Source organism: Mytilus trossulus, chromosome 6, assembly GCF_036588685.1.
Source record: "Mytilus trossulus isolate FHL-02 chromosome 6, PNRI_Mtr1.1.1.hap1, whole genome shotgun sequence".
Classification (NCBI taxonomy): domain Eukaryota; kingdom Metazoa; phylum Mollusca; class Bivalvia; order Mytilida; family Mytilidae; genus Mytilus; species Mytilus trossulus.
Window position 1 is genome coordinate 64,832,073 of NC_086378.1, and position 25,037 is coordinate 64,857,109.

Consider the following 25,037-nt stretch of genomic DNA (forward strand, 5'->3'; position numbering starts at 1 on the left):
AGTCTTTTTCAATGAACTGAAAATTTTAGACATTCAGCGGAAATGATGAGTTTAAAAGCAAAAACTTTAAAATATGGTTTCAATATATATATCATATTTATAAAATTATTCAAAGCTCAACTATAGACTGACATTACAGATATTTCAACCTTTGTCAGGTTTCGGCCATTTTATTTGATTGAAGTCTAATGGAAAATTACGCCAAAACAAATCAGGTGTTCACAACATATTACAAAACAAATACGATAAGTTTACAAGAACCTTAAACCTGTAATTTGATATATATCACAGCTCATTGTTGATTGGGTTATTCTGTGCTCGGTTGTTGCTTTGATTTATTACATTTTTTTGTTGATGTATAGTCTTCAATTTGCATGTATTGAATGAGTATCATGGGAGTTCTACTATAAAACGATAAAGTGTTAATCGAAAAAAGCCGTATCAAGCATGACATTTATCAAGTTTTAAGATTACAGAATCTCGTGGGTCATCTTGATGGGGTTGATATTTTACAACTTCGTTACCTTAGTTTTACGAATTAGTACACATACACTTGTTTTTTTTAGAACGAGTTTATGAGTATCGTATTCATAAAAACTATAAAATAAAGGACGTAACATATAACTCACTGGTCTATATTTTTATTCCGATATATAAAAGCAAAAGACAATCAAGTTATGATAAAACATTATTTCTCTCCGTGAATTAAACGAAAAACTAAATGTTAAATTTCAAATTTTCGAAACATAATAATCACAAACAATTGTTTTGAAGTTAACTCAAATAGTAGGTCTGTACTGATCCTGAATAGGTATTAAATATTTGCCACTGGTCGTTTTTTTAAGCTACCTTTCAACCAACACTTTATTAACACATATGTATGTTATGTTATGAAAGAGATCTCTAGGATAGCAAATGTACCAGCTGTTAGTAGTATTTTACGCGATTAAAGGGCAGATTAAAAACAATTATCGGACAAATATTGTCCATCGATACTATAATCTTCATTCTCACCAAAAAGAAATGTCGGAAGTATTTAAATGCAACCAATCGATTAGCTGAAGACGTAAAATCAACATTCACTTACACAGTGAGAAGCTTAGACTTTGTCAACCAATAAAATGTCAGCTGAAATCATATCAATCAATCAGAGAGCAGGTACATTACAGTTTATTGAAAAATATATCGTGAATTTGCCGTTATTAGACTTGTTGTAAGACTGTTATAAATATTAAAAGATGTTGATTTTTATGAATGGCTGTTCAACAAGTGATATAAATTCTTTGCGGACATAGAAAATATTGAATGGACATATTTAGGAATATAAAGCGATATAAACTAGCGACTTATTAAAGAAAATTATGCATCATAATTTGCAAGAAGTTGAAGAAGGAAAACTAATGTATTTCGATAAAATGAAACGTGTTCCAAGTCCATTGATTGGAGATCATAATTGCAGTATGTACAATGAAACATTTATTAATCCAAAACCAAGAGCGCGATCCACTTCTATGAAGAAAGCTAAAAATAAGACGTTTGAAAGTTATGAAATTGATGGAATTCGACCAAGAACAAGCAGTTTACCAACGAAAAATACTCACAGAAGGCCTTTAATAAAGAACTTGAGAACAAACTACGAAGACCAAGATCACGACTTGTATAGACTAAGAACTTTTGAGATGACATCAAAAGGCATTGTCAACCGAGGGGATTCTATCAAATCTCGAAGTACAAACAGTATTGTCTCTTCCGAGGGTGATGGATATGCTTTATCAATTGGATCAAGTTCGTGTTCACAAAACAGTTTAGCTAATAGTGATGGTTCTTTACAAAAACCTAAGCCTTATAAGATTGTTATATTGGGTGCCTTAGGTGTCGGGAAATCTACAATTGCCCAGCAGTTTTTGACATCGGAATATCGGTTTGATATCAGCATCGGTAAGTCTTTCTGAAACATCTTAATGTACTGTAGTATTGTATAGTGTGTCTTTCTATTCTGTTATGTTACACCTTTTCTTCAGGTTTGGTGAAATATGGCTCCTCTTAAACGTTTAAACCGGCTGCATTTGTTTGCACCTGTCCTAAGTTCGTAATCTGAATAAAATGTTCAGTGGTTGTTGTTTGTTGATGTGGTTCATCAGTGTTTCTCTTTACTTTTTTTATATATATTAATCCGTTGGTTTTCCTGTATGGATGCTTTGACACACTAGTAATTTTAGGAGCCCTTAATATGTGGCTATTCCCTGTGAGTCAAGGCTTCGTGTTGAAGGAGTACTTTGCCTTCTAATGGTTTACTTTTACAAATTGTAACTTGGATGGAAAATTGTCTTTAATGGCACTCATACCATATCTTTTAATATCTATCTTATATTTTAATTTCAGTTTTACTAAATCTTAAATAAGTATTCGTTTACGTTTTAGAAAGCATTAAATAACTATTATATATTTATGATTTTTACGTACCTTTTACATGACAGGTGTTGAGACACTCTAATTTTTTTTAAAGATTTTGAAAGTTTGTTTCACTAGTTTTGTACTCACATACACTACCAATGATACGTTATTTTTCTGTAATTGACATAATCATAGAAAATGCAACATAATTCCAACAATATTAGATTTTGCATATTTCTTAAAAAGACTGAGGAATTTGTAAAATGTTTTGTAATTGTAAAACACAGTTTCAAGACCCCTAATAAGCTAATAGAATGCTTAATACTGAACCTGCTCTTTTGATTAATAACTAGTTTGTTTTCTGTTTGAATAGCAATACGGTATTTGCTAAATGACGTTGAGCAAACAATTGCATGCAACCAATTTTATAAATAAAAAATAAAGAAAATCCGGAAATATCTTGTTTATTTTATTTTTTTGAATTTCGGAATAATTACGTTCGGAACAATAAACACAAGTATAGTTTGGAATTTCCTTATCTAATCTTTAACTCATTACATTGAAGTTGATGCAATTGTTAAAACATTAAATCTGTTTACTAAATGGAACACCCAAATTAAGCAAAATGTTAAATCTTTTTAAGTCGTAATTTTGTCATTTAAATTGTTTTACGTTGCCTTTTCATTGCAAACTAAGCTGTATCCGTTTCATTTCTGAAGGCCGGACGATGACCATATAGTTGTTTATTTCTGTGCCATTTTTGTCTTTTTTGGAGAGTTATCTCATAGTCAATTAAACCACATCTTCGTGTTGTTATATGTGCAACACTATTTGCCAAATATGATGGTCAACTTCACGGATAATTTCACCTATTTTATAAATAAAATTTAATGTCCGTCTAGTGTAAACTTATACGTATGGTTTCCTTAAACAGCTATGAACTAACATTTTATAAGTATTTACAAATCCAAGCATATAAAAAATCGTTGTGATTAGACGAAACCCGTTGATGCTGTCACCGGAAAGGAGGCAATTTACGACCTGATACAATCACTGAAACCCCATTTCCGACTCGAGTAATGGATCCGTAATAGAATTGTTTTTTGAGATATTCCTACGCGTGTCAAGAAAATGACACAACTTCAGTCCTGAATAAATATATAAAAACTTTGACAAACTGATAAATTATTAGCATGACTAGATTATTGGTGTTAAAGCGATATGAAATAAAATTGTTCTGAAATTGTCTCCTTAGACATTATTCGGTCAGATATTTAAACAATAATGTCAGTATAACATTGCCAATTACTGGTGGCATTATAAAAAAAAAAGCTGATGACAAGATTGTTGTGTGTATGTAGATCGTGGACAGAGGGTATTTATCCGTTTTACACATGCACGATAGACCAGTTATATAATCTGATAATGTTGGGTAGCTAAAAAGAGCCTTTACAAATTAACACATTTACAATCCGCCCTTATTTATGCCTTCAAACTACTCTGTAATAATGATTCCACTTTTATTGGGATCATTCTTAGTTACGTTAGCTATTGCGGATGATGATCGAATGTCAGTTTTCACTAAAAAATCGAACACATTTATCAATTCCGCAATAAAACTGACTAAAATTAATATGGGATTTTATAAAACAATAAACCATGCATAGTATTGCAGCAGTACAATGCTATATAAAATCTTAACACGGTTAACATGTACATATTATGCAGATTTTAATTTAGTTTTGATATAAAACATATGTATGTAATCGATATATCAATCGAACTTTCTATCACCTTTGCTGAATAAACAGTGTTGAAGTTAAAAGCGATACTGTACTGGTATAATAAATTGAAATGTTTTATTAATGAGTTAGCTGTTAAGCAATGATGTACTAATTTGCTTTTTGAATAGCGTGAACGGTACATTACACATCGGAAATTTAACCATGATAATCTACGACAAATCTATAATGGCAATCTATTGACTGGGAAACAAGCGACATACAATTGATATTTTGGTGATAAAATGAACATTATCTATGGATAATAGGGAAATCTACTTCCCCTGTTTTATAACATGTAAAAGCATTGTTTTCAGTTTATCTAAAGAAACTTTATAAAATACAGCAGTTTGAAATAAGTTGTTTATAAATAGGAAGTAACGAGCAACATTATCAGAATTGAGCTTAAATATTGTTTTGTTTGCATAGATCGAAACACAATACGTTTATGTCATTCCTTCGAGCCGACCATTACTTATAAGTATTAGCGAAGTATAATGCATATGGTCAGGCACAACAATAAGTAGCGAAAATGCACTCAAGTTGTCATTATTTTCTTTATATAAAAAAATGTGCAAACAAATAAAACAGCGATTTTCGGGATTAAAGAATCACGTGAATGCACAGACCAGCTTGTAGCACGCATTTGAAACAAAGCTTTGATATTTCAAATGAAGCACGAAAGGCGTTTAGTTTCACACTTGTGAGCATTATGCTATATGCATCATTTAAAAATCATCTATTATTTAATCAGACAATCTAGAATAGGATTCAGCATAAAATGATATAATAAAAACAAACACTAACGACTCAATGAAGACTGTGACCATCAACACCACGAAGACATATTTATGTGACCATATAAAGCGATTTAACCAATTTTTAACCTTAAAAACTATTGCAATTTATGTTTATTTGGTTTAACCATTGAGCAGTGCATCAAGTATCACATTAGTATAATACTCCCCCGAATTGTGTTTAAACTGAGGATATACAAAATGAGGGGTAACGACAGTATATTTAGCGAAAACATAAACGAAAGGCATCTTAAGATCAAAACGCAGGTTAGAATTATACGCAGGAACCAATACCTTCTCCGCATAATCTTACAAACCCCGAGTCTTAACAACTTGTAAAGAATATTAAATACCACTTGAATTTTAAATGTAATTAATACCACTGAGGAGGCTAACAAATCCGGTGTCACTCATACAGCTGGTAATGCTGACACCTCCGTAACATGTACACCTGGAGTTCATCTGCTGGTTTTGTGTTACTCCATCTCTATTTGTGCAGTGCTTGTTGTCTCACCTCAATTTTTTGTTGGTCGTTGTATCCCGGTTTTTTAATACACAACTTTTGAGTTTAATAATAATTACTTCAGGTTTTTTTTTAACATATTCCATTTTAAAAAGGTGTGAGTGTTAAGAATCATGACGAAAGATGGTTTTACATTTCGAGAATGGATACAATTTGAAGATAATATTGTTGAGCGTATAATGTCTCTAGATGACTATTTGGCAGCACCTATATTTTCGCTCGTTTTCGGAAGGTTTTCTGTGACTTATATCTCTGTATATTGTGTGTCGACAGTTTAATTTTTTAATTTACATTTCTTCAACTAATTGTTTGAGATTGCCCACTTTATTTCATCTTACTATTTATAAAACAATTTTTAAAACAATCAATGATTTATATTACACTCATTATCTTTCTATTGAACGCTGTTTTTAAAACTCATTAGATATAGAATTTGATATCTGGGTAGGGAAACAATTATTGCAATCATCTCTAAGGAAATCCAAAACGAGAATCTTTCTAAATCTCCTTTTCTGCTAATTAACATAGCTATAGCTCTTATCGTTCGTCTTTTGAACACTAGAACAGACGGCTGTAATCGCAATGACCTTGAATTCAATATCTTTTTTACCAACATCTGAGATGTATATCTTACAGCTCTAATGAATTGATTTGTCGCTTTCATTTCCATCATACATTGTTTAGTTTTAAAGGGACACTAGCTACGAGATATATAAAAAATCCTAAGCATGAAGTTATGAAATCTATAAAGTTTTTTGTCCAATTATTAATAAAAGTTAAATAGAAATATAATAATTTGTTTTTATCAGCTATAATGGTTCAATTTTTCAAAAAAGCTAACAAATATTGATAATGAATTATTCACATGCAAATGAAAACTCGACCTCATTGAATCTGTATTAATGTGCACTTTTTTTAGCCCCGTAGAAAGAGATAAAATACGCATGCATTGCCCGTGTGTGGTTGTTTAAAGGGGGAAAAAATGTCAGCATTGGAAGTGAAACAAAGGTAAATAATTTGATTGACTAATTCGATCCACCAAAAAATCTTATTCAAGGTAAAAACGACGATAACATAAATTTAGAATTATAAAACAAAATTTAACAGACCTATAAAAATCTAATTGCACGGGTTGCTTAATCTATTTATATCTCTGTTTATGTTTACATCGATTATATGGTCATAGAAGGTCAACTCGATAGTTAATTAGATGGCGTCTTGGCTAAAATTCTAACGGAACGGTCTTATTGAGACCATGTCTTGTAAATTGTTTATTATATACTTTTGATGGTTTGGAAAAATATTTTACATTGTTATAAACAATATTTTAGAATTTGAGTCAAATCGGTGAATATGAATTTTGTAGCTAGTGCCCCTTTGAACCAGTTTATAATGTCATTTTTGATAATCATAGTTGAAATTGAAGGGACGTTAGTTTAGAAACGTTAAATTTTTTTTTTTTTCTAATTTACAAAAACAAAAATTTCGAACTCTACAAAGAAAATTCGAAAAGGGGAAATCAATATGAATAAAGACACCAAACATCCGACTTTTTGATATTCCAACCATTTTTTTTCTAGCATTATTAAATTGCAGATTTTAATATATATGATGTATGTTTCTTAAAACACATAGAACTGATTGTTTGGATACATCTGACTGGTTTATGAGAGTTGAACCGCCTCCCTTTACCTCTAGCAATGTGGAATAAGACAGAAACAGCAATTAGCGCAGCAAAATCCGTTTAAAAGAGGTCAAAGTTCGATATGAGAAAAAACAAGGCAAAAGGACAATGATCAACATAAATTAACAAAAGACTACTAGCAGTTACAACTAAGCTTCAGACTTCAACTTTACCGAATTAAAGATCATGTCTTCATTATAGGAAAAATTAATCCCGTTGTGGGGTTTAGTATCATAATATCGTAAGATAAACTAGATGAGCATAACCAAAACAACATTTATTTAGAATAAAAGTGTATAATAAAGACCCTATGCGTAAATCAATATCAATTCCCCAAAACAATGCCTTTAATAATGACATGACAACCGTATCGTAAGTACAATCATTCTCTATAAGTCTGTTGAAAGGTTTGCTAAGTTTTTGAGGTGAATGCCGATATGTTTATGCTTTGTATAGTATTTTGCCCTAAAAATGGATGTGAAATACTTGAACGTAGAAGATGTCTGCACGTTTATCTTTATTTCCAATTATAAATGTTTGTACCGATGAAAACATTTAGCGAATGTTTTGACAAATTTGTGTTATCGAAAACCCTTGAGGAATACATTTTTCAGTAATATAAGAGGTTGTATTCGTTAAAATCAAAACCGTTGTTACATACACGTGCACGTTGAATAAGTTGAGACGTATAAACGACATAGAATGGTACTAAGGATACGTCACCAGTTAAACATGGAAAATTCACAAAGGAAATCAAATACCATCTGTTTTATATTATGTTGTATCTAATTCATTCGTTGTACACAAGATGACCCATGAAAAATGTCTACAGTCGAGGATCCCTGACAAAGGACGACTAATTTTCTTACATTGATTTTTTCCCCCAGCAACGATATTTAATCGGACATTGTTCATGGGATATGTTTGTCGCATCTGATACCATACGTCAGTCTGAACGTTATAAGCCAAGGCCTTTCTTGATAGAATATTATTGACATAGACAGCAGTTTATAACTCAAATTAAAGCCTAGTTTCCCATTTTTACTGACGATATCGTGTGGATCACTCAACAGTTTTGTATATCAACCCATTATCGTATTAATTCCTAGAATAGACCTTCTAAGATTCCAAAGAAATTAATTTCCACAAATTTTCACAAAACTTTCAGCAAACGTGAGATGATGTTAGTTGAGTTTTCTGATACTCGTATTGACTGTTACCTTAATTTCAAGCTTAGCTTCAAAAATTAGATATACTCAATCTACTTTTATTTCTAGTTAGTTCTTTCGAAATGACTATATCGGTTAATTGAGAGATCTGAACGTGAAATATCTTTCTAATAATCTTTTTTTTCTTTATCTCATTAACACGCATCTTAGATTTGAAAAATATAAATATATCGAATTTTTACAGCGTTACACTAGAAAAAACGTGTTATCTCTTTGTCAGCTCATTAGGTTTCGGCTCGCTCAATTCTAAAAGCTTTCAAAAGATAACGTAAAAACGCCATGAAGAACAAAGGTTTTTAAACGTCATTGTCTTAAAATAGGATTGACCTTGAACTTTCTGAATATAGAAACGTTCTTCTTTGAGGTAAATTGCTATAATCAATTCTTGTTTTTCTCATCGATAAGAAAAAAAGGGTTTCATAGTAAGATTTCGAAATGATGTAATTTTTTTATTGGAAATAATCTATACCAAATTTTAATTGTGTTTTTTTTATACATGTAACTCAATTTGCATGCCAATTTCCATCCGTCATGCATCTAAGATTTACCTGACCTACTTTGCAGAACCTACGTATTGGATTTGTAGTTAATTTGTTCTCTTTTGACGATGCGCGACGTGTTGACACTAGACATCCGCAAATGATAAACTTAGAAAAAACTATATCATATTCAATCATTGTAAGCTTCATTTTATTATAAATATTACAGACTAGATATTTCAAGATCATTTAACCTTATGATAAGTTTCTCTCTACCAATTTAGATATTCATTAGTCATTTAGAGTTTTGATTAGTTCGTATCGCTTTATCAAGAGCAGCTTCCTAACTTTGCCACAGTTTTTGACTGAAAAAAACCCAACCTAAAAACAGATTAATATTTTTACATTGTGACTTGGATGAGAAGTTGTCTCATTGGCACGTATACCAGATCTTTTAATGTTTAGCAACCCAAGAATAGTTTTGAACATTTCTAATCAACATCAGACAGTTATACCCGGAAACAATTTTTGACAGTGTTTACACAAAACGTTTCATCACAGTACTTCCTTAAACAACTTTTGACAGTTCTACTACTAGTTGTAGTAAAGAATGGAGGTTCAACAGCATGATTGCATCTATAAATTGGAGGGGGGAGGGGGGGTGTGTGGAAATACTGAACTCCAACGAAATTTCAAATCGGAATGGCAATATTAAAACCTCAAACAGAACAACGAATCGAAAATTAATACAAGTCTCAATCTTTTGACAAAAATAATAATGAATTTTTTAAAGTTCTAGAACTTCAATATACAATTTATTGAATAAATATTCAAGGTTCATTCCTGCAAAAAACATTGAATTTCCGTTGTTAATTTGATGAATATATTTGCAAAATTGACATAAATTACAAATAATGTGTTGAAAAAAAAATCAAAATTCTTCGTCGTTTTGAATACAATTTAATATTTTATCAATACTTTGAAAAAGATTTAGATGGATCTGGGTTTTTTTTGTTTTTTTTTTTTAAAGATATAAGATAAAAATGACAAACATTGAAAATTTATTTCTAAGGAGTGAAATTTGAAGTTTTAAATTTATTTGTAAATAAGAAGATGCTACATGTAGATACCATTACATTATTACATTTGTACATCATAATGCATTAAAATGTAGGTCAGAAAACAAAACACACATTTTTCTAAAACATTGAAAGGCAAATGCGATGAAAACACTAGAACTTGGATAACATATATGATCCACAATATGGATTTTGCGAATGATTGAGTAGGCTGCGAATAGTTGCAGAAGATATAAATACTTTATAGTCTCATTCACAAAAACATTTTTACAATTCTATAAAATACGTCTCCCATTAATTGGAAACAAATATTCGTGCAAAAAAGTGCAAAAGCAAAGACAAGATATAGTGATATAATGTGATCAAAGACAATATAGTTTAAAACAACATAATCAAACTTGTTACTAATAATTAGTCACGATTAACATCAAAGTTAAGATATAATTCATAACCTACGAGTAATTGTTATCTTTAAAAGTTCAAATGGAACCTAGCTATAAATCATCCATGTACTAAAATTTAAATTTCCGATGTGAAGTTATTTTTAGATTGATGCAGCATCAGTTGTTCATCTCAAATATTGATAAACACAAATACAAGATTTGATTGAATATCGGTTAAAATATGCACTTCTAATGAATCAAACTGTGATTTCATTGATAATTCATTCAACATATTCATATTTATATCTGATCCCCAAATGTTGTTTTCCTATCTTTATGACAGGTAACTTAGACACCTAAGTATTGAAACAAAGAACAAAACAGAAAATAAACAAACAAACAAACAAACGAGGAAGGACTACACAGGGCAGTATTTCTCTACGAAAAATCGAGAACAACACAGTAAATTTAGCGACAAACTTTTTAAGTGGATCTTCAAAATGCAAAACTTAAAAACAGAATTGTGTGCATATTGTCATGGGAAATTTTCAACCTCTGAAAAAGTTTAGTCTGTCTGTTCACGAATAAGTAAATAAGAACGTTATGCGTCGATTTGGGACTTTCGAAAATTCCCCGGGGACTACTTATCAGACAATAGTTTATTGTTGACTGAAGAACTTACTGTATAGTACATACCTTTTATGCTTAAGATTACTAAATTCTATATACATGAAGTTACAGTTTTATAAGGATCGAAGTGATAGTATGTGGATAATTTCATCGGGTTTCAAGAGCTAATAATATATAAATCAAAAACACGTTATCCCTACAGTGGCTTCCATTTGTTACGATTAAAAGATTTTGGGAGCGTATTGGGAATACATTTTTGACGGAGTAGTATCTTGAGTGTAAACACTTTTTTAAACAAACAATTCTTCTACAAATGGGTACATACATGTCTTTCATACCAAGAGGTAGACAAACGTATCTTAGACAGAGACAAACAAATATCTCTTAAACAAGGATTTAAACAAACGTGTATATTACAGAGGTGTTACAGTCCAGATATGTAATATGATAAAACGCCCTTGGGCAATAGAAGTTACTTTTAAAAATTAAATACATCGCAAACATAATCAGATTCGAACTTTGTCAAAAGATGTGAAACAGAATAGAAATACTTATATATGTTGACAAATTACAGTAAAGAGTACACTTGCTTTTATTCTGTATAATCTTTTTTTCCAATAAAGAATGTCGTCAATAAATCATAACCATTTCTTAAACATACAATGTGCATTGTATATGTCTGTCATTGATCTGCAGTTTTGTAATTGACTGGATTATACAGACTTGTAAGATAATTTGTCTGACCTGTAAGATAATGATCGATTTAAGGGCAAGCCATCGTGTTTTTTCCATTTTTGTTGACGTAGGGACGGATCTAGTAAAAGATTGAACTTTTCATCCGTTTCTACGTATACATTTTACAAAAACTAAAATTCTTAAAAAAAACACTTTCGAATTCATCCGTCACCGGGAAAAAACTCGTCAAGTATGCATGCCTGTGTTACGTCATTTACCAGAAAGAGGGTATCGCCTGTATCCCTGCACTATTAACGTTCATCAAGCGTCTAAGAAGTTTGTATACGTACTTTGTTTAGGTACCTCAATAAAACGATACTTAAAACTAATTCGTATTCAAACACGAGATTCAAATATGTAATGCATATGGCATGCATGGCTAAACATCTAAATTATAAATTTGACCATGAAACGCTATTTAAGTGTGTTTAATGTTAGTATAAAATAAATATTTGTTCTATATATGTTAAAAAAACAACTTATGTTACATATTAATTATGCATTATATAAAACTCTTTTACGATTTAGGTCTGTTGACGGTTAAAAATCAATTTTTATCAATCGATTTTTGAAATGGAGACAAGTACAATAGGTAATCCACTTATTATAATGTTGGAATTTCATATCACTGTCATGGCTTATCACAAAGAATTTCTACAGCTGATCAATAATTTAAGCCATTCCAGTACATCATCAAGAGGAGAACTACTTCAACACTGATTTAGTGTATTTTGAAGATTGTTTTAAAATTCTCTTAAATAATACTATATATCTAGGTTTGTATTTCCTATCATGATTTCCTAGATAGAGGATTGCAACTCAAAAAGAAGCTATTTAAAGTTCCAAGTGGTGACGTTGAAATTATTCCATTTGTTTATTTTATTGATGCCATTAAAAAATTGTTGACCATTATGGAATATGTTTCATAGATGATGACGTACATGTTCTTAATATATGAATTGCTATATCGTCCTCTTTTCACGAATGTGACATACCGAATAGACTTATTACCAGTGTGTAGCAACATGGCTAACACAGCGGTTGCTTTATGTGGAGCAGCATCTGCGTACACTTACGTAGCACATGAAATCTTACACAGACTGTGTAGGAGTAAGTGTCGCTTAGTCCTGTTAATTTATTATTTTTTTTATTCGGCATTGTCAATTTTAATTCGACTAATTGGTTTAAATGTTTCGTCTGATATTTTTCTTCTCTCTATTAAAATAGTGAACTACAATAAAAGAGAATATTCGAACTTTGATTTTATGTTGTATTATGTTTCAATAAAAGTACATTGACTGGAAATTGGGAATGTGTCAAAGAGACAACAACCCGACCATAGAAAAGACAACAACAGAAGGTCACCCACAGGTCTTCAATGCAGCGACAATTCCCGCACCGGAGGCACCCTAAACAAATATATATACTACTTCAGTGATAATAAACGCTATACGAAACTCCAAATTGGACACAAGAAACCAAAATTTAAAATAATACAGGACTTACAAAGGCAAGAATCTCCTGATTTGGGACAGCCGCAAAAATGCGACGGGGTTAAACATGTTTATGAGATCTCAACTCTCCCGCTATACCTCTAGCCAACAATGAAGAAAAGTAAACGCATTACAATACGCACATTAAAACTCAGTTCAAGTATGTATCGTTATGCTTAATCATCTGTGTATTTCTAATATCCATAAAAGTTCATCTGATTAAAAGAGAAGTCCGAGTCTGATGACAGAAGATGTAACCAAAGAAATTAAATAAAATGACAATAATACATAAATAACATCAGACTTCTAGCAGTTAACTGACATGCCAGCTCCAGATTTCATTGTAATAACAATATACCGTAAATTTGTATGTATCGTTATGCTTAATCATCTGTGTATTTCTAATATCCATAAAAGTTCATCTGATTAAAAGTATTTTATATATCTTCTTGAGATGAAAAGATTTTGAATCTTAATGATTGAACACAGTACAATTAACATCCATATAGAAAACTCATCCGTTGTGCCATAGGTTAGTGTTTCCTTTATGACAAACCATATCAACATGATCAAACCTATTGATTAAAAAAATCTGTTACATGGTATATGCATGGTAAAACAATCAGGTTTTAACAGGTATCAAGATTGGAACGTGAAGTTTATCAAATACTAAAAACAGTTACATATATTAAGTACCATACCGTGCTTTTCCTTGTTTCCAGTAGCTAAAATACTCAGATGGTACCAATTTGAAAAAAAACCATCAGTGTCCCTTCAATTTATGATTAGCTCAGGATTATAAAATACTGGGAACGAATAATCACACAGATTGGCACTAAGGCACACTGTTCCAAAGTTTTACTTCCAAGGGTATATATTTTGTTGCCATTATAATTTTTTGAAAAGGAACGTGAATTTTAGTTGTACAAGATGGAACAAATGAGAGAGAGAGAGAGCAAAAGAGAGAGATACATATATAATTTGGTCTGTTTCTCTTTATCAGATGCATTTGGTTTGGATATGAATGTTTTACATTCAATAATTAACAGGTTGATCTATTTATTATATTTTATGATAAATTAATGTTCAAACTTATGTATCGTTATTTGTGTTTACGCGTAAGTATGAAAGACATATGGTATGATCGAAAATAAATGGCAAATAAAGAAAAAAGACATTAAAACAGAATACAAACAAAAAAGGATTGAAACACACGAGTCCCGCCAAGAAAATAGAAAAAAGAAACCACAATAAAGGAGTATTTCCGGTAAGGACAGATTTTGTCCATAAATTTCAGGTACATCTGACAAAAGATTTTGACCACTTTTAAACTCTTAAGTGTCTATTTCATTTGAATCAATTAGTTTATGTGAAAGATTTCAACTGATTTGGTCATTAAAAACGATCCAATTCAAGCTCAAATATGAAAAATCTTCCAAATATGCCCCAAAAAGTTTTAAATTTTCAGATGTTTTTTAGTCAAAAATGAAAGTGGCCGCATCCGAGTTCATCCTTAACTTTCATCATGTTTATATATGTTATGTTTTATCAAAAAAGACAACTTACATTCAAATATTAAGGATGAATACGAATTCGGCTACTTTCGTTTTAATGCTAGATTTGTGAAAATTCAGTAATTAAGCATGACTTAATGGGGCTAGTACCTGATATATGTGCAATGTATTGTCAAAAACAGCCCATATTTATGAAGCAAAAGCATTCTACTATCCAATTAATAACTTAAAGTTTACATTTTTACAATTTTGTAAAACAACTATTTTGGCGCGAAAAAGGGGTCTTACTGGACTTACTACTTTTGATATGAATAGGAAAAGAGACAGAGAAAGAGAACTCGAGGAGGCGGTCAATTACAAAAAATGTAGATTGCAAAACATCATAAATAAAAAAAATACATTACTATTGGTGGACGGAAAACAAACCAATTCTTAGTAAATTTTAGTAGTTTAATTATGAGTGGTTTATTTTGCTAATTACACGTATCCACAATAAATCTAACAAATTATCGGCTTATAGTGCATATTGTCTGAAAATAGAATTTTTATTGAAATATATGAAACTCGGAGTTTTCATTTGTAAAAATTCAAAACAATTTTGAAAACTGTGATAAGACCTATATGAAGAACCGGAGGGAAACGCATTCTCAATGCCATTTTTTGTTCACATAGTTGTTGACTAAGATATTAAAAATTTTTAATAAAATCTGGTTGAAGATATTAATTTTCGTTTTCCATTCATTTACTTAAAGATATCGGTACAATTTGAAATATCCCAAAACACAAGCCAATAGATAATTTATCTTATTTAAGTGTATTGATTTAAGCCGAAATTCACAAAACAATCAATCACTTTTGTGCATCCTTTATCTTTCTGCGTTTACAAATCTTAGACGAAAACTTTTGTTGTGTTGATTTTTCTACATTGTAACAACGGTATGCAATATAAAATGTCAGTGTAGCCTTCAAGCTAAACGTGGACATTGATTTTTTGAATTGTAAGATATAAGGGTAGTTCGTATAGTTTTTTGTTTGCTTCTTGAATAAATACAGTCTAGCTTCATTTACTTGTCGGGATAATTTAAACCGTATGAATTAATCTAGACGAGAACAGGAACATCGGAAGTCTTATCGAAAAGTTAATGACAAACAGATATATATGTTAACTTGATCCATTAACGCGTAAGAAAGGTTTCCACAAAACAAAGGCTAACAAATACTGGAATGCTATAATACACGCAGTCTCATCACTTTGACAACTTTACAACCCATTATTATTTTTCTTAGTTTTTATACATTTTTTTATTGGTTTTGAATATTGAAATATTCTAGCCTCCAGAATTATAGAAGAAAAACTGTATTGCATTTGCTGAACTGCGCATCGGTTGCAGAAAAATATTAGGTACGGTACTGTTCATGTCATTATTTACTCATTCATTTGTATCACATTTTTTTTAAAATAATATGTTCTTCAATAAAAGAAAACATTAACTCTGGCTTTTATACTATATCTCCGTATTTGATTTATAGTGCTTTAATCCAAACACTAATAATGCCTCAAGGTATCCGGTGTATAACATTTTAAGACACAGCTTTATTTCTTGATCTTTACATAATAAATTAAATCTTTCAAAAATGACAGCTATTACATAACCGATGAAATATTGGAAAATAACTGTATAAATCAACGTTATATTATATTTTAGATTCTTAATAGCGACATGAAATTGAAATTTTGAAGGCGTTTTCAATTAAATCAGTCAGATAAGAAAGAGACACACTGTATTGAAAAGGATGCAGAACACAAGCTTAAATTAAGAAAAGATCTTTTCTCAAAAAAGTCATACGGATTCTCCGTATTGTAGTACAGCTTGCTGCCTACTACTCAATGTTCTATATCTAATATTTAATGTAACATAGAACTTTTAGACGACAGTCTTTATAAAATCGCCCATAAGACATATAATCAAAAGTTTAAGTTTGATCTGTTTAATTGATTGTGGAAAGGATTACTGAGCTGCTGCAAAATAACGCCCGCGATGTATAAATGCAAAAACAAAATTGTCATTATTTGTCATTGTAGTTAGGTAGTAGAAAGATAAAAAAATCTCATAACTCCTGTTAATAAGGAAAACAGAAATATACCGCTGTGCAATATTCATACATCGATTTAACTGAAACCGAGGGAAACAAATCAAATATAAGAGGAACAAATTTTCAAAACTTATGTAGTACAATTTAGAACGAATTCATGAAAAATGTAATCACTCGAGCTCTTGAATAACATTTTATTTTCGAGGCACATTCACTTTGGTATCTTTCGCTCCTCTATCAATACTCATGTATACTGCCCTCGTTTTTTGTGAGCAGTCAAAATGCGTTGACTATATATTTCTATGTCATATACACTACATGACCCGATATCACTTTTCCCCATGAATATTTGAATTATAGTTATTGTCGGAACTATTTAATTATGCATAACGATATCTTCAACCTTTCGTTGGTTCCAATGTAAACCACAAAGCATGGAACGCCTCAAGCTCATTTGTTTTACAAGTTTTGGAAAAAAATATATCACTTGTTATTTTTTTTTGTATAACCTATAACTTATAATGTTTCATGTTTTTTGTTGATATTTTAGTCAATATTCCAACGACATGACTGAGTAGACCGACACAAATAGAACAATTTATTATATAAAACAATTGACTCAAAAAGCCAATATAAGATTTCTTGCAGTTGTTTTTTGTTTTGTTTTGTTGGATAGTTAATAACCACGTTCAACTACATATCTTACTGCAATATGTATCCTTAGATGTAATAAAAAACAAAGGACAATCATTCAAACTCAAAAGACAGTTAAATAATGGAACAAAGTATTTTTTGTTATTGAAATTGCAACATAAAACCATGAAACCATGATCATCTTAATTTGGCTATGTGGTTTGATCTATTTAAAGATTTTATTCTAAAAAAAACACGGAATAGTAGGACAAGATAATTGCATTATTACTTTATTTAATACCAGTACTAAATATTTAATGGAAACTATGAACTTAAAAAAACTGCTTCAAAATTCATGATCATTTACCGCATGCAATACTTTTACAAATCAATTTGTTGTGTACAGATGAATGTACTCTGTGAAAATTGATCTTCTATTGGCTATTGGTTATAATTTTAATATGAGATAAATGAAAAATTTGATAATTTCAGGTATAATTACATCTTATGTAAGAATCCGGGGTTTTGATTGGTTGATAGCCAGTGTATTTTTCACCTATTTACTGTTATCAAATGAATATTGTTCATTTTTAACTCCGCCGCGGTATTTACTAAAAGGATATGCCTTTTTTACCCTCTCTGCCGTAAATTTTGCCAAACAATACTCTATCCGACTGGACGCTTGTAACGTCACGATCATCAATGCGTTTTAGTACATTAACATTCGGTGTAATTAAACAGATATATCATGTTATTGAGGGGTATTTGCGAAAAATACCCCTACTTAACATGATATATCTGTTCAATAAATGGCATTGATATATATTAAGAGAAATTATGTCTATCAAATTAGAGGCATATTCTGATGATGATTTTGCATATTAGTAAGGCCTCTGAAATATGCTGAAATTCGTCATGATATTGTGAAAGGGTAAGCGATACGCTTTGTAGTTTAAAAGATAGTGCTACATATACAAAAAAAAAGAAGTAAAATAAGAAAAAGAAGTAAATGAATTTTAGTGTTAGAACTAGTTGTTACATGTATGACATTAAACGTCTGAAAAATAAATTTAAACAGTCTTGCTATCAGTAACTTATATGTTTGTGCTATAAATTACGTATCCTGATATTTTGCTCGCACATAAATGACAACCTATATGTGTTTACTGTTTTATAAGAGATAAAACATCTCTTTAAAAAGTCTAAAATAAATTGCATTTATCATAATTGACTACCATCGAATGGTTAGAATAGCACTACCTTAGATCTGTAGATAGGGCTGAACATTGACTGAAAGATTAACTATGACTTACTATTGTTGAACTCAGTCGTGTACGAACCGTTAAGATTAACGTTGCAGTATCATTTTTAAATCGATTTCCTATAAATGTAAACTTCCCAGCACCGATTAAAGATAACGGTGTTTTTTCCGCGGAAAGGGAGTCGATATGTTTACAAGAACGCTATTCATACAGCGGCATTGTTTTATATGAATGAATGGGCACGATCTGAAATTGTCGGTTCGTGAAAAAAACAATTATTAACATGCATGCACAAAAAAAGAATTCGAGCAAATGGTAGTCTACAAAACAACATTGTAAATAATGATCTTAAGTTTTTGCAGCACGATCACCACCAAATATTGGGTGATATTATGTGCTGCAAAAGAGTAGAAACATCTTTCACATGTAGCCCCCATTGTCTAGAAAAACTGAAATGCAAGAACATCACAATGAAAAATTCAAGAAAGTTTTGCAAAACACGGTTAAGACAGTCAACTTCAACTGGTAGTAGCCCAAGTGTTTGTAAAATTTCAACAAAGATACCAGGTTAATAATTTAGTACACCTTATTAGACGGAACGATTCTTTGGTTCACTCTACCAAGCTTATCTATTATTACATGTTCTTGGATTAATTTGCATATCTCATAAGTGCAAATTGGAACCACACTTTTTTTTGTCGTAGAATCATCAAATTTGGCAATAATGTACCTCTGGGGATAAATAACACAATACAAAAATAAATTTGGTATGGCTCGCCCGGTTCGGCAACTGGAGCGAAAACAGTGACAAAATCCTGTAGGATATTTTTTTCTCCCATAGGATTTTTAAAAATCCTACAGGATTTTGAGAAATCCTATAGGATAAAGTCATAATCCCGTAGGATATTTTAAATATCCTATGGGATATATAAATCCTATCGGATTTATTTATCCTATAGGAAAATTTATCTCCTATGGGATAAAATTAATATCCTGTGGGATTCAAAATCCTGTAGGATTTCACAAAAAAGTGTTAAATCCGATAGGATTTTTTTTATCCTATAGGATTATCATGAAAGACTTTTTGTCAGAAACTAATGTCCCTTAGGATATTTTTTTCTCCTAAGGGATTTATTTTGTCCTGTGGGATGTTTTTTCTCCCATAGGATATTTTTTTCTCCTACCGGATTTTTTTCTCTCCCTTAGGATAAATTTTGTCCTGTAGGATATTTTGTTTTCCCTTATGATTAACTTTGTCTTATAGGATTATTTTTTCTCCCATAGGATTAAATTTTGATATGTTTTGTCATCTAAGATGGATTCGTCAGTTTTGTTGGTATTTTACAAACGTTAACAATTGTTGCTAATAGATATTGATAACTACGTAGCTGCTACGATATTGAACTCAACCTTTGTATTTAGCCTAGCTGCTAAATAGATATTGAAACCAGGGTTGGGTTCAATATCGTAGCGGCTACGTAGCTGCTATCAATATTTATGTTACAACTAGTCTATAGCTACACATTCAATAGTCAAAATCTACGTAGCACTTCGTAGCTGCTACGATATTGAACTCGACCCATCTACGTAGTCGCTGCGATATTGAACACGACCTTGGGTTGTGTTCAATATCTTATCGGCTATATAGGGCTAGGTAGATTTATGACTATTAAACGGGTGGCTAGCCTACCTGCTACATAGATATTAATAGCAGCTAAGCTAGATACTCGTTCAATAGTCATAAATACGTCGCACTACGTAGCTGCTACGATATTGAACGCAACCCTGAAAAGGGTCGTTATAGTTTCCATAATTATCGAAACGGATACATGGAAATATTAATTTATAGGATTCTGCAAATCTTGCCTTCGTATATGGTTTTCATGATATTAATTATTAATGGGTCTAATTAATAAATGTTGTTTGTTTTACGTCCTTTGGCAAATATTTCATGTATGTTCATAACGAGAACACATTAATTATGCATACAATAGGTAGGCTTTTCATAGCAAATATAAAAGGTCGACTGAGAGAATGGACATGGAACTTGTAATGGTAATGCAAAATGAGGATATATTGAATAAAAAACAGAACTGCCTCAATTAATTGTGCAAGAGTACCAAATGCGCAGAAGTCTTCTGTGCATGAAATCTATGCTTAAATCGACCATCGTTGTTCACGTACAGTTTTCAATAATATCAATTGGTTAAATGCATTTTGATGGCTTAAATAAAAGGGAGAGTTCTTTTAGATTGGATTATTTATTGCACTTTAGTTTTTTTTATTATGATACTATATTTGTCTGACAGCTTCAGATTTCTCTTGGTTATGTTTTTGCACTTAGTGCGGGAAATCGTGGGTTCAAATCCCGGCCTGGTCAATCCAAATATGTCAACATTTAAAATTGCTGTTCCTCCGCTAAACAAGTGGAATTAATAATTTAATTACACCTCTCCTCCATTACATGATATATCTGTAAAAAAGAGTGGTATGCTCGAGTGGCTAAATGATGTCTTAATGCGGAGTGTTACCTTGTGAACTAGCGCGTTACAAATATTTCTCGACACTATCAGTCTAGAACAGGGTTCATATTTAGTATAACATTTGGAACTTGAATTTGTCTCTGGGCAGGTATGGATATAAGGCATATTCAACGTTCATTATGTATCTACTAAATCGTTAATAAATAGAGAAGTATTTTCTTTGTACTGATTTTTATTTCATGTACTTGGTTTGATTTCCACGAATTGATATTATAAAAATGGTATGGTTAAACTTTTCACAAAATATGTATGTGCCTTTTGTGATATTTTTAATGGCAGGTAATATGAAATTAGCTCCTTACTTCATTTATACATGGAACGGGTTTTTTTTGGCTTGATAAGGTGTATAGGGATCTCTCTATAAAAAAAAAACAAATGACTGTAAAAAAAACTTTCAATATCTTGATTGTCTGTGTTGTTGGGTTGTTGTCTCATCAATATTTACTCTTATTCCCTTTTTTCGAACCCAAAGGATAGACTTGAGCACAGAAATATTGTCCACTCTTGACTTCATCAGCTCGGCTTTCGACTTAACCTTGCTGAAAAAGTAAAACCCCCTCCCCCCCCCTATTCCTACCAACGTGAAAATTAGTTAACAGACTAAAATGGCCACTACGATGCTTTATGCTGTTGCTTTTTAATCACTGCCTATTGCAGATATAAATCTCGGTTTTGGACAGAATAAAAAGTAGATGTGGTTCGATTGTGAATGAGACAACTTCAAACAAATGCTTTCCACCAAGGTTCACATGAAGCTGATGAACGCAAATTTATATAAAAAAAAGAAGATGTGGTATGATTGCCAAAGAGACGAATGACATATAAATTAACAACTATACGTGTAGTTCACCTTACGGCTTTCCACAATGAGCAAAGCTTTTGTATCTAATTTTATGTAATATGATTAATGTATTGCCTTGTGTCGTTTCTTTTGTTTACTAGTATATTGAATGTCTCTGGTGGTATGAATCTTACTTCATGAAATTTAAAATTATACCCTTTTTCAATAATAGGCTACCGCAATAAAGATATAAGCTTAATAAAATAATTATTTCAGATTTCCACTCTTTCAGGAAATGTCATACGGGACAAGGATGAGTTTTAATGGCGAAATTTTTTTTTTAAACAAATGTGCATGTGTAAGCTGTTTTGTGATGTTCTATTCTATCAGGAGTTTCAGAAAAGGGGGAATAGAAACAATTATGCCAAAAAACAGTTTAACTTGCGAAGCTTTCTTTGGTATTCAATGTTACAAAAATAGTTATTCTTTTGTAGATTTAGAACTTGGAACACAATTAAAAAAATGTCTATTGAAATTGGTAGATGGCAAAATAGTTAAAGAGAACGTTTTGTTTATTATATATATACTTTATGTAAAATTAGGTGAAATTGAGGACGAGTTTCATTATAAAGTTGAAACAAAACGAAAAGTGTATTTAACATTTTTGTAAATAGCTTCTCAAATATTGAATTGATTTTATCAAAACAAAAAGTATAAGATCAAAAATTAAATTTTCTATCAAGATTCTTTATTTCTTATAAAACCAAGTTAATGGTACAATGAAAGATATTTTTACATATAATAACATACAGATTTTGCGCATGACAAGTTTGCACAAAACGAGCAACAAGAATTAGAGATTGGGGATCAACTTGGAGAACATACATCCATTTTGATAATTCTAATTAATTTACACACATATTTCAATACACGAATATTTTTTTAAATAAATAAAGTGCCGGATGCATATCTTTAACTTGCCTTGGGTATACTTTTTATGTCCCTATTCGTACAGGAAGTCCTGTGTTGTTATTTAGACGTACCGATCCACAATATCTGACACACATTTACAAAACAGGTCATTTGTAATATAAGCTGGAAAAAATTCATAGTTTTAGAATAAAGCGGAGCATCGCAATTGCGTTAAGATAAATTAATATCTAATATCCTACCAAAAGATATTGGTTTTTGTTTTCAATTCTTACTCAAATTTAGATATAGAGTTGACACTGCAATGTTTTGTATCAGGTTTATTCCACTCATTTTGCATTTGCCTGTGTTCTATCCTTTTAAAAACCTTGCGGTGAGGCATGGTTTCTGACATCAGAAAAATAAATGAAGTATAGGCCACTGGACGTTAAGCAACCAAGTATTAAAGGGAAACTTCGCAAAAAAATCTAAAATTGATATTATGTTCATTCTGTATAAAAATGCTCAAATTCATGAATATTAAAGTTTTAATCTGATAGATAAGAGATCAACATCGATTTTAAATTTAGAGTGTCAATTCTCTGAGGTCGGCCATTTTGTTACCTTCACCGAAATGCACCCAAGATATGTCTAAGGACCAAAACTACAGTAACCCGATGTAGTCGTAATTGCGTGTCGATATCTTGTCAATCGTACGGTTGTTTTTATCCGACTAGTTAACTATAACTAAGTTGATACGGAAAATTTTCTTATCTTTTTTTTTATTATCCACGATCTGTTATTTTTAACAATAATGATAATATTGGAATTAGTTAAAAAGTAAAAATTTCAAATCATAAATAAGTGTTCTGTGAAACTTGAATTGTTTTCGGAAATCTAATTAGTTCATAATTCTTTTATGTAATAAACTTTATTCAAATAAATTAGGATCTTCGCTCCACTGATCACCTGCATGGCTAAAGGTATTACTCCCTAAGGTATTGCAGGGGGGGTGACACGTCCAGGTATTCAAGCGATTTTCTGTCGAGCTTGCAAATTCATGCATCGTTTCACTTCTTAGGGTATTGATCAGTGTACACGGCCGATAACTTATAACTTTCCATTTTGAACTATTAGGTGTATAATATGCATCTCTATCTTGCGTGTCCGAAAGTGATAGTATATACTAGTCATTACTAAACTCATACGCTTGTTTATGAATAACATTTCTGATGTAAAGAAAATCATTTATAAAAATATAGATAGTACCTAAAAATAAACAACAGATTTGTTGAAATAAAGATCCAAATATACATATTTTTTGTCAATGGTGAAGGACAGATCGGACCAAACCAGAAATTTTGATTTTAAAAAATGTACGCACTTGTCGACCATTCGTATATACGCCAGGATGAAAAGTCACGGAACTATAGCGCAAATTCAAATATATACATGTATACATTGCACATAAGAAAGAAACATACATTTTGTGTAAATTGGAGTAAAAGTTTTGTTAGTAGACTAGTCCACGTATGCCAACAGTATGTAATCATCAAATGTCGAAAGACTATTGTATACCAAAAGAAGAAGAAGAAGAGATTTAAATACAGGTCGATAATAACTTTCTTTGGCTCATCGAAGTTATGGACATTTATATATTAATTAGATTGTTCTCGAATAAAGGAAGAAATTCTTCATCATCGCAATTGTTCCGACATGCATGTTATATGTACGCAACTGGACGTACACTAATAATCCCTAAGGGATGTAAATAAACTATAGAGTATCAAAGTTTCAAATCAATTTCGGGATTTATTTTCTTTCTTGATATTCAATGACAGCAATTTAAAGAACAAACCGCTTGTCCGCTTTGTGGGTATTCTTGCCAGTTGAAACAGACTTATAATAACATTAAACAATAGGGAAAGATGAAATTAAATTCATTCTGTTTTTTTATACATGGTTGGTCAAATAGCTAAAGTATTATATATAGTTGCGGTGTGAGACGAAGACTATTTTGTAAAGGACATTCCCGATTATGTATAAATTTTATTGATGGTTTTTTTTCACACTTAAAAGCATATACATGTATGT

At 31.1% G+C, this 25,037-nt stretch overlaps 1 protein-coding gene across 1 annotated transcript in view; it reads left to right on the forward strand.

The window, feature by feature from the left end:
• LOC134722908 (GTP-binding protein GEM-like) overlaps window positions 1–25,037 on the forward strand; it is a 96,052-nt gene that overhangs the window by 35,525 nt on the left and 35,490 nt on the right. The gene's annotated exons all lie outside the window — the stretch shown is intronic.